This window comes from Chiloscyllium punctatum, chromosome 24, assembly GCF_047496795.1.
Source record: "Chiloscyllium punctatum isolate Juve2018m chromosome 24, sChiPun1.3, whole genome shotgun sequence".
NCBI classification, from domain to species: domain Eukaryota; kingdom Metazoa; phylum Chordata; class Chondrichthyes; order Orectolobiformes; family Hemiscylliidae; genus Chiloscyllium; species Chiloscyllium punctatum.
In genome coordinates, this window is record NC_092762.1 from 86226841 (window position 1) to 86236345 (window position 9505).

General features: G+C 44.7%; 1 protein-coding gene across 1 annotated transcript in view; it reads right to left on the reverse strand.

Annotated features, from left to right (window-relative positions):
* The window catches only part of LOC140494794 (3',5'-cyclic-AMP phosphodiesterase 4C-like), a 332319-nt gene extending 329496 nt beyond the window's left edge, over positions 1–2823 (reverse strand). The window contains exon 1 of the mRNA XM_072594393.1: positions 2660–2823. The gene's annotated coding sequence lies outside the window, so the exon portion shown is untranslated. The remainder of the gene's footprint in view (positions 1–2659) is intronic.
* Positions 2824–9505: the final 6682 nt, after the last annotated feature.

Consider the following 9505-nt stretch of genomic DNA (forward strand, 5'->3'; position numbering starts at 1 on the left):
GTAAACTAACTGCAATTGTTCTGACTGACTCTAATAATTCACATAATAAAAACAATACTTTGAATTTATGAATCACCTAACTTGAAGTGAGCACCAAGCAAAAGTTAGAAAGAGTCATGTCAGGAGACATCCAGGCTCGATCAAGGAAGAAGGCTTTAATGAGAGTCGCAAAGAGGAGAGGGAGAGATAGAGAGAGGATGGAGATTAGGGAGGGAATCTCAAAGTTTAGGAAAAAGGCAACAGAAGCCAATGGTGAGAGTGATGGAAATCAGGAATCTGTATGAGGTAGGACCTGGAAGAATCTCATTGGATCATGGGGATAGAGGAGGTGGCAGATGAGAGAGACCATGAAGAGATTTGATCTGTTCACCAACACTATGAGAGACCGGCATTTCTGGGCTGATTATTGATTTTGCAGATGTGACCTGATTTCCTTGTTGATGATGTGAGGGTGAGCTAGCACAGTGGGTCTTTCCTCTCTCTCCAGCTCCACCCAATTCACATCAGGAAACTGCAACGTGGATATGCCAAAGAAACACATCTCACTAGACCATTAGGCAGCCATATTCTGCTGTTAGCTCTCAATATGAATGAGTATCTCTTCAACGTGCTACTGAGCTGCACAGACTGGGACCCTACTCCTCACCATGTTTCACACTACCTAACATTACAATCAGCAAAGTCTGGGAAAAGCATTAGTGGGAAACCCTTTACAGTCTTACTCGCTCTCTCTCAATCCCTTCAGGCAAAACCCTCACCAGCATTCGGATTCCACATGCAACTGCCCTGACTTCCTCCAAGTGCCCATCCAGATAATGAATCTTGGCAAGCTGCTTAATTGTGGCTGGTCCTCACTGTCAAGCCCAGTCCTGCCTTCCTATGGCACATGCAATTTCCAGCTAATGATCAGGGGGTGGTGAATAAGAAACAAACTAATCACAGCTCCTACAAAATGTCAACATCCCCAGAGCATTGATAGCGTGGGAGGCATTTCTAGTATATTTACTGGATGGTGCATCTATCCCGTCGGAATCATGGAGGACACTAATATTCTGAAGGGGAACATGATTGATTGACTAAGCAAAACAAAGAAAACTGTTTTTAAAAATAAGTGCAAACGTCGGTCATTTAATGCTTAAAGTTCTGGCAGTTAAACAGTTCCATTCCTGCCCCAGTCTGCCTGCTATTGAAAACCTCAACCATGTCTTTGTTCCATCAAGATCCAACTATTCCAATGTCAACTTGTGGTCATCCATTACTAAGCTGCCCATTTCCTTCACTGTACCTAGTTCATTCACCTAGCACCCCCTGCATGTGCTGCCCAACATTGGCTCCTCCTTAAGCAATATCCAGGCCTTAGAATTCTCATCCACATTATCAAATCTCTCCGTGAACTCACCCCTCCGATCTTCTGCCACCTTCTCCAACACTATGACCCTCAGAATAATTGTACCCCTCTGATTCCAGCCTCTTCAACTTTTCAGATTTCCATCTCTACACTCCTTCAGCTGCTTAGACCTGAAGCTCTGGAATTCCTTCCTCTAACCTCTCTCTCTCGTGCTTTCTCTCTCTCTCTCTCTCTCTCTCTCCACCCCTCCCCCCAATCCTTAAAGAAAATCTCTTTCAGACCATCTCTTTGAGTAAGCTTTTGGTTACTGTCCTAATATCTCATCACTTGATCCAATATAATATGTCCCTTTACCACACTCCTGTGAAGTACTATTAGGTAATTTTTGGATTAAAAACACTACGTACTTTTTAAAATTGTTATTAACTGGAGTTCCAAGTAGCAGGAAATTCCACATGACTGCAGAAAATTTACAGCAGAGTGAAGGCCATTCAGTCCATCTGGGACAGACCAGTGTTTCTGCACCTCTTAAATTATCTTCCAATCTCACCTCATCCTTCTATTCTTCTCTCCTTCTTGTGTCTATCCAGCTTCCCCTTCAAGGTATTGGTATTAATGACCTTGACCAGTCCATTTTGGAGTGAGTTCCACATTCTCACTGCTCTCTTACAATTCAGGTGAAATCTCTCTACCCTATTGGTTATTTTAGTGACAGTCTCATGGTGTTGGCCCCTAAATCTGATCAGCCCACACAGAGGTGGAAACACTTTCCCTATATCAGCCTGAAAAAACTTCCATTAAAGACCTCTGACAAGCCACTGCTCGGGCTTCCTGTATCTGGAAGAGTTCAGATCTCTTTTGATGGTTACAAACCTGCAGTTTACTCATGTCAGCTGAAATGAGGAAAAATCAAAGAGAACTGCAGATGCTGAAAATCAGAAACCAAAACAGAAATTGCTGGAAAAGCTCAGCAGGTCTGGCAGCATCAGTGGTGAGAAATCAGAGTTAATGTTTCAGGTCCAGTAACCCTTCCTCAGAACAGGGCTGCCAGATCTGCTGAGTTTTTCCAGCAATTTCTGCTTTTACATCGGCTGAAATGAATCTTCTTTGTTCTGCATTTTCTCCAATTAGGTTTTATCCCTCATGTACTATGAACATCACTCTTTAAACTCCTAAGTATTACCTCACAAAGAAATGAACTGCAGTAAATTACCATGCCAGTCAAAGAGAACACAGCGTTACACACTTCAACCGACACTGAGGGAGCTCATGAGTTTAAAAAGTTTTTACAAGTTAATGATATTTTCCTACCGTCTGGACTCCAATTGTTTGAAGAGTTTACTGATAACACACCGTTTTCTCTTGAGAATGAGAATTATTAAATGTTCTCTCTTTCCCAGCTTCTACCTTCTCTGTGACTCATGCTGAAACTTCAGCAAGCAAGTCAGTGCTTGGTCTGAGTTTGTGGCTCACTAGCTTTCTAAGTGAGAACAACCCGCCCCCAGAGCCTCACAAATCTGAATGTGTGCACCGATGTAATCCCATTCCATGGAAAGTGCTTGATAATTACACAGTATCAGCAACATCAGGTTAACTCTTTCTGAGTCACACTCTGAAAAATGTCATTAACCAGAAGGGCAGGGGAAAATATTCTAGACTGGTTTATCAGCTGGAATTTACTTTTGCTTTTTGCTGATCAAGACTAACCGCAGCAGACCCTAGCTCCTCAGTGTGCACCCCCTCGCAGCAAAGAAGGGTAAACTAATTCTTCACTAAATGGATGTATGTGTTGGGTCAAGGAACAACGATAAATTTCCAAGTCAGGATGGTGAGTGACTTGGAGGGGAGTGGTATTCCCATACATCTGCTCCCCTTGTCCTTTTACATGGAAGAGGTCATAAACAAAATCAGAAATAGCTGGAAAAGCTCAGCAGGTCAGGCAGCATCTGTGGAGAGAAAGCAGAGTTAACATTTCAGGTCCAGTGACCCTTCCTCAGTACAGTCACAGGTTTGGAGAGTGATAACTTCCTGAGAGGGTAAATGTTGGAGGCTGTTTCCCCTTGTGGGAGAGTCTGCGTCCAGATGGCATCACCTCAACAAGGAGTCACCTGGTCAGACATAGAGGAGGAGAAATCTCCCTTTCAAAGGGAAGTGAATCTGTTTAATTCTTTACCACAGAGGGTTTGAGGCTGGGTCATTGACTATATTGAAGGCTGAGATGGACAAATTTTTAAGCAGTAAGGGGGGAATCAAGGATTATGAGGAAAAGGCAGGAAAGTGGATTTGAGGATGATCAGATCAGCCATGATCTCATTGAATGATGGAGCTGACTTGATGGGCTGAATGGCCTATTTCTGCCCTAAATTTAATTGAGTATCTTTAAAGATATCACGCTGAACAGATAAGAATGTCTTACCAGAATTGCTTGTGTCCCATGAGCAAATAAAGAAAAGAGTTTAGTCGAGTATGGTGTTGCTGCACCTTTGGAAATTCATGTTCCTAAAATGGAAGTAAGAAAGGAAAGGAAAACTTGAATTTATATGGTACCTATTACTGCGTCAGAATGTCCAGTGCCTGGCAGCCAATCAAGACCTCTCCGAAGTGTATTCCTTGTTGTCATCCAGAAAAATGCATCAACTAGTTGGTGCACAGCAAGATCCCACAAATATCATTGTGTGTAAATGGCCTGATGGTCTGTTTTCATTGGTGAGGGTTGGGGAGATATTCCTTTGCCTCCCAACTCCCTGTACATCAGGAAGAACTCACTGCTCCTCTTCAAAATGAGTGGCATGATGGCTCAGTGGTTAACACTGCTACCTCACAGCTTCAGGGGTTGGGTTCAGTTCCACCCTTCAATAACTATCTGAGTGGAGTTTGCACATTCTCCTCTGTCTGCACAGGTTGCCTTTGGGTTTCGGTTTCCTCCACAGTCCAAAACTGTGCAGGTTAGGTGGATTAGCCATTGGGAAATGCAGAATGAGATTTTGTCAGGAGTTCACGGTTCTGAAATTGTACCTCTCTTTTTTTCTCTCTGCAGAACTTGCCTGACCTACTGGGTATTTTCAACTGGGTGTTTTTATTACAGGAGACCACAGAAACCGAGTTAAACAGATTGATTTCTATCAGAATGTTTATATATCAAGAGTCTTGGTACAAAATGCGTCTCAGGCTGTTATATATTTCAGCTGTTTAAAGACAGTTTAATCCACCCTCTGACAACTCCATCGGCTCTCTTAGATTCCTTAAGTGCTGTTATGGACCTGCTCCAGACTGTCTGCTTGTCCCTGAATCAGCTCCGTCCGCTAGTTACGATGCAGAAAGAATAACAAGACTCCCTTGTGGATTAAAGCTTTCACAACTTAAAGAGAGGAAATGGAAAACTGGCAGAGGATCACACATCAACCAGCTGTACTCCCTGAAACCCTCACTCTTTGTACATACTCCATCAAGTCCAAAACTTACTTTGTCGCTTACTTTGCAGTGTGTTGTCCCAATGCATCAGCAAGGTGTGGTGGACCAACTGGGTCATAGGGAAGGATGAGAGGGAGGGATCGCAGGATACAGGGAGATTGTAGGCAATTGAATGGGGCTGAGGGAGATGAGGAGAGTGTGGGTTGGATTCAGAGATACAAAGAGATGTGTGTGAGGGTGGGATTGAGAGATACAAAGAGATGTGTGTGAGGGTGGGATTGAGAGATACAAAGAGATGTGTGTGAGAGTGGGATTGAGTGATGTGGGGAGTTTGAGGGTGAATGGGTGAGTGATATTGAGTGATGTGGTGTGGGGTGGAATGCGGGTGAGATTGGAGGATTTGAGTGAGTGGGGAGTGTGCTTCATTTTGAGAGTGAATGATGGTCACAGTACTACACAATATCGTCAGGTTGTGAATAGCACTCAATAACTGCAAGTTTTCTTTCGGTTTTTTGAGTCATTTGGTATTTTACATTAAAGTGTGGAAATGAAGTCAATGGCTGAGTGCAAGTATCTTACCACAGCTTCACCACTTCCTCTCCAATTAGAATTTCAAAGTCAACAACTGATTAAATCTTATGTTTTTAAAAAAAATATTTTGTCATAATGTGGGTGTTGCTGGCTGCCAGCCACAAGATTTATTGCCCATTCCCAATAACCATTGAGGTGGTGATAGTGAGCTGCCTTCTTGAACCACTGCAGTCCATGTGTTACAGACAGATCCTCAATGCCGGTACAGAGGGAAATCCAGATTTTGACCCAGTGATACTGAAGAAACAGCAATATATTTCTAGGTCAAGATGGTGAGTTTCCTGGAGGGGAACTTGCAGGGAGTGGTGTACCTATACAGCTGCTGTCCTTGTCCTTCTAGATGGAAGTGATCCAGGGTTTGGAAGGTGCTGTCTAACGAGCATTGGTGAACTTATGCAGTGCATCATGTAGGTAGTACACACTGCTGCTACTGAGTGTCAGTGGTTGAGGGAGTGGATGCTGTGGGTTATGGTGCCAATCAAGCTGCTGCTCTCTTAGGTGATGTTGAGCTTCTTGGGTTGGAGCTGCACCCATTCGGGGAGGGTTCTATCACACTCCTGACTTGTTCTGTGTAGATGAGTCACTTGCTGCAGGATCCCTGTCTCTGACCTGCTTTTGGAGTCTCAATATTCATATGTCTGGTCCAACTCAGATTCTGACAATGGTAACCCTTGGTTCCTTGATGCTACACTCAGTCAAACGCAGCCTTGATGCCAAGGGCTGTCACTCTCCCTTCCCCTCTGGAATTCAGCTCATTTGTCCATGTTTGAACCAAGGCTGTCATGAGGTCAAGAGCTGAGTGGCCCTGGTGGAACCCAAACTGGACGTCACTGAGCAGGTTATTGCTGAGCAAGTGCTGCTTGATAGCACAGTTGATGACACCTTCCATCATGCTACTGATGATCAAGAGTAGACTGATGGGGTAGTAACTGGCCAGATTGGAATTGTTCTGCTTTTTGCGTGCAGGACATATCTGGGCAATTTTACCGCCATTGTCAGGTGGATGGCAGTGTTACAACTATATTGGAACAGCTTGGCGGTAGCTGGGATAATTCTGGAGCATGCCTTCATGTTGTCAGGACACATAGCCTTTGCAGTATCTAATGTTTTCTGCCATTTGTTGTAACCACATGGAGTGGATCAAATTAGCTGAAGACTGGTACCTGTGATGCTGGGGGCCACGGGAGAAGGCTGAGATAGAGTGTCGACTCAGCATTTCTTGCGGAAGATTGTTGCGAATACTTTGCTCTTGTCTTTTACACTGATATGATGGGCACTTCCATCATTGAGGATGAGAATATGTATGAAGGCCGTTCTTTCAGGCAGATGTGTGAATGTCCACCACTAGTCATGATAGGAGATGGTAGGGCTGCAGAGCTCAGAGCATATCTGTTGACCATGGGATTGCTAATCCCCATCTATTTCAAGCTACTTATGCTGATTGACACACAGTATTCCTGTGTTGTTACTTTACCAGCTGTCCCTTCATTTTTAGGAATGCCTGGTGCTGCTCCTCACCTTCCCTCTCCTTTGAGCCATGGCTAATCCTTAGCTTGATAGAAGGTAGAATGGGGGATATGCCAGGCATGAGGTTGCATTTTATGGTTGAATTCGATCATACAGACTGAGGTTGATGGTCCACAGTCTTGTATCACGTTGTAAGAGCATGAAAGGGTTAAATCAGAGGACTGTGCTATAATTGGGTGTCACATAATAGTATGAGATCTGGAATGTTGGTCTTCCTCTCTCAAATGATGTCTTTCATATTAACGAAGCTTATACCTCGCTGCCCTCATGTTATAAACTACATTGTGTTTAATATAGCTTATATTTCCTCTGCCACACTAGACCAAATGGGCCTTGTAGATGGGCCTTGAGTGGCTCAGTGGTTAGCACTGCTGCCTCACAGCGCCAGGGACCTGGGTTCAATTCCCGCCTCAGGCAACTGTCTGTGTGGAGTTTATACATTCTCCCCGTGTCTGCGTGGGTTTCCTCCGGTTTCCTCCCACAGTCCAAAGATGTGCAGGTTAGGTGAATTGGCCATGCTAAATTGCCCGTAGTGTTAGGTGAAGAGGGGAATGGGTGTGGGTGGGTTGCTCTTCAGAGGGTCAGTGTGGAATTGTTGGGCTGAAGGGCCTGTTTCCACATTGTAGGGAATCTAAACTGGATCCAGACTACGAAACAGCATGGTAGCAGCAAATTCCACCAGATGGATCTTACATCAAGGTGATGAGGACATCTCTCACAGCGCACAGTGCCTCCTGGATGCCCAGTCTTCAGTTATTACATCTATTAGCACAGCAATAGTGTCACACAACACAATGAGGAGTATTCTCAATGTGAAGATGGGACTTGCCTTTACAAGGACTTTACGGTGGTCACTCTTACTAACAATGTCAGGGTGAGGTACATGCATCACTGGCAGATTGGTGAGGATGAGGTCAAGTATATTTTTCCCTCTTATTGGTTCCCACACCACCTGCTGCAAACCCAGTCCAGTTGTGATGTCCTTTCAGATCTGACCCTGCTTATTCAACAGTGCTGCTGCTGCTGAACTGTTCTTGGTGGATATTGAAATTCCCCACCCAATGTTTGTCGTGCAGCCTCGTCGTCCTCAGTGCTTCCTTCCGGTGATGTTCAACATGGAGAAGTACTGATTTATCAGCTTTTTTTTGGTTGGGAGGGGGCAGAGAACGTGACAGTGTCATGAGATTTCCTGGGACATGGAGTCCTTTTGGATGAGTCCCTTTGTGCAGCTACTTCTGTTGGGTCTGTCCTCATTGTGGGACAGGAACTGAAAGGAAAGCTCACTTTACAGTGTCTCCATCAAACACTCCCAGGATAGGGGCACCACGGGGTGAGGTAGAGAATACAGTTGCCATTCTCCGTTTGAACTGTCAGTAAAGCTCCCTTTACTCTTTTTAATTAACCAACTCTTTACATTGCCCCTATCAAATACTCCCAATAAAGGGACAACACAGGGTTAGATACAAAGTGAAGCTTCCTCTTCATTATCACCATTAAACACTCCCAGGACAGGGACATGATGGGGTCAGACACAGAGTAAAACTCCCTCTACACTGTTGCCATCAATTGCTCCCTGGATAGGGACAGCATGGGGTTAGCTCCCCCAACAAAGACCCCACCACATTTTCCCAGATCGTTGCTCGCCAGCGGATTTCTGTTGGGACATTATTAAGATTAATTCTGGAATGTAGATTTCACTCTTTGGAAAAGCAACAAGTGCCTTAAGCTCATTGATTAAACTTGCTGCGATCTGCCTGATGCTGTCTGTGCCTTGGAGAGAATGTGCAAACTCCACACAGACAGTCATCTGAGACTGGAATCGAACCTGGGTACCTGGCACAGTGAGGCAGCAGTGCTAATCACTGAGCCACCATGCCTCCCAGTTGCCATTTACTCTACTAAACACCAGTGGATTGGAAATATAATTGGTCAAGAGCCTGGAATTCCTTCCCTAAAGGCATTGTCTGCGTGTGTTTCCTCCGGGTGCTCCGGTTTCCTCCCACAGTCCAAAGATGTGCAGGTCAGGTGAATTGACCATGCTCAATTGCCCGTAGTGTTAGGTAAGGGGTAGATGCAGATGTAGGGGTATGGGTGGGTTACGCTTCGGCGGGGCGGTGTGGACTTGTTGGGCCGAAGGGCCTGTTTCCACACTGTAAGTAATCTAATCTAATCTAATCTAATCTAAATCAATCTATAGCACATGGACTGTAGCGGTTCAAGAAGGCAGCTCACTTGTACCTTCTCAAGGGGCAACTAGAGATGGGCACTCAATACTGACTCAGCCAGTGGAGCCCACATCCTGGGAACGAGTAAAAGGAAATGAGACAAGCTGAGTTTGTCCAGCCTTTCCTCATTCGACGGCACCCCCATTCCAGGTATCAGTCTCTAAACTGCGTCCAACACATTTACATCCATTCTAAAATAAACAGACCAATACTGTGCACAATTCATGCACCACATGATCGCCAGCCCAACTACTGTTTCCTCAAAGATGTACAATATATCATTCGGTTCACCAGGCTTCGGGAGAGAAGCTTTTATATTTCTGAAATTCTCATTATTAATCTCCCCCTGTACCTATACTTCATCAACACCATAAAAACATCTGACTGAAATTCTTCATGTTAA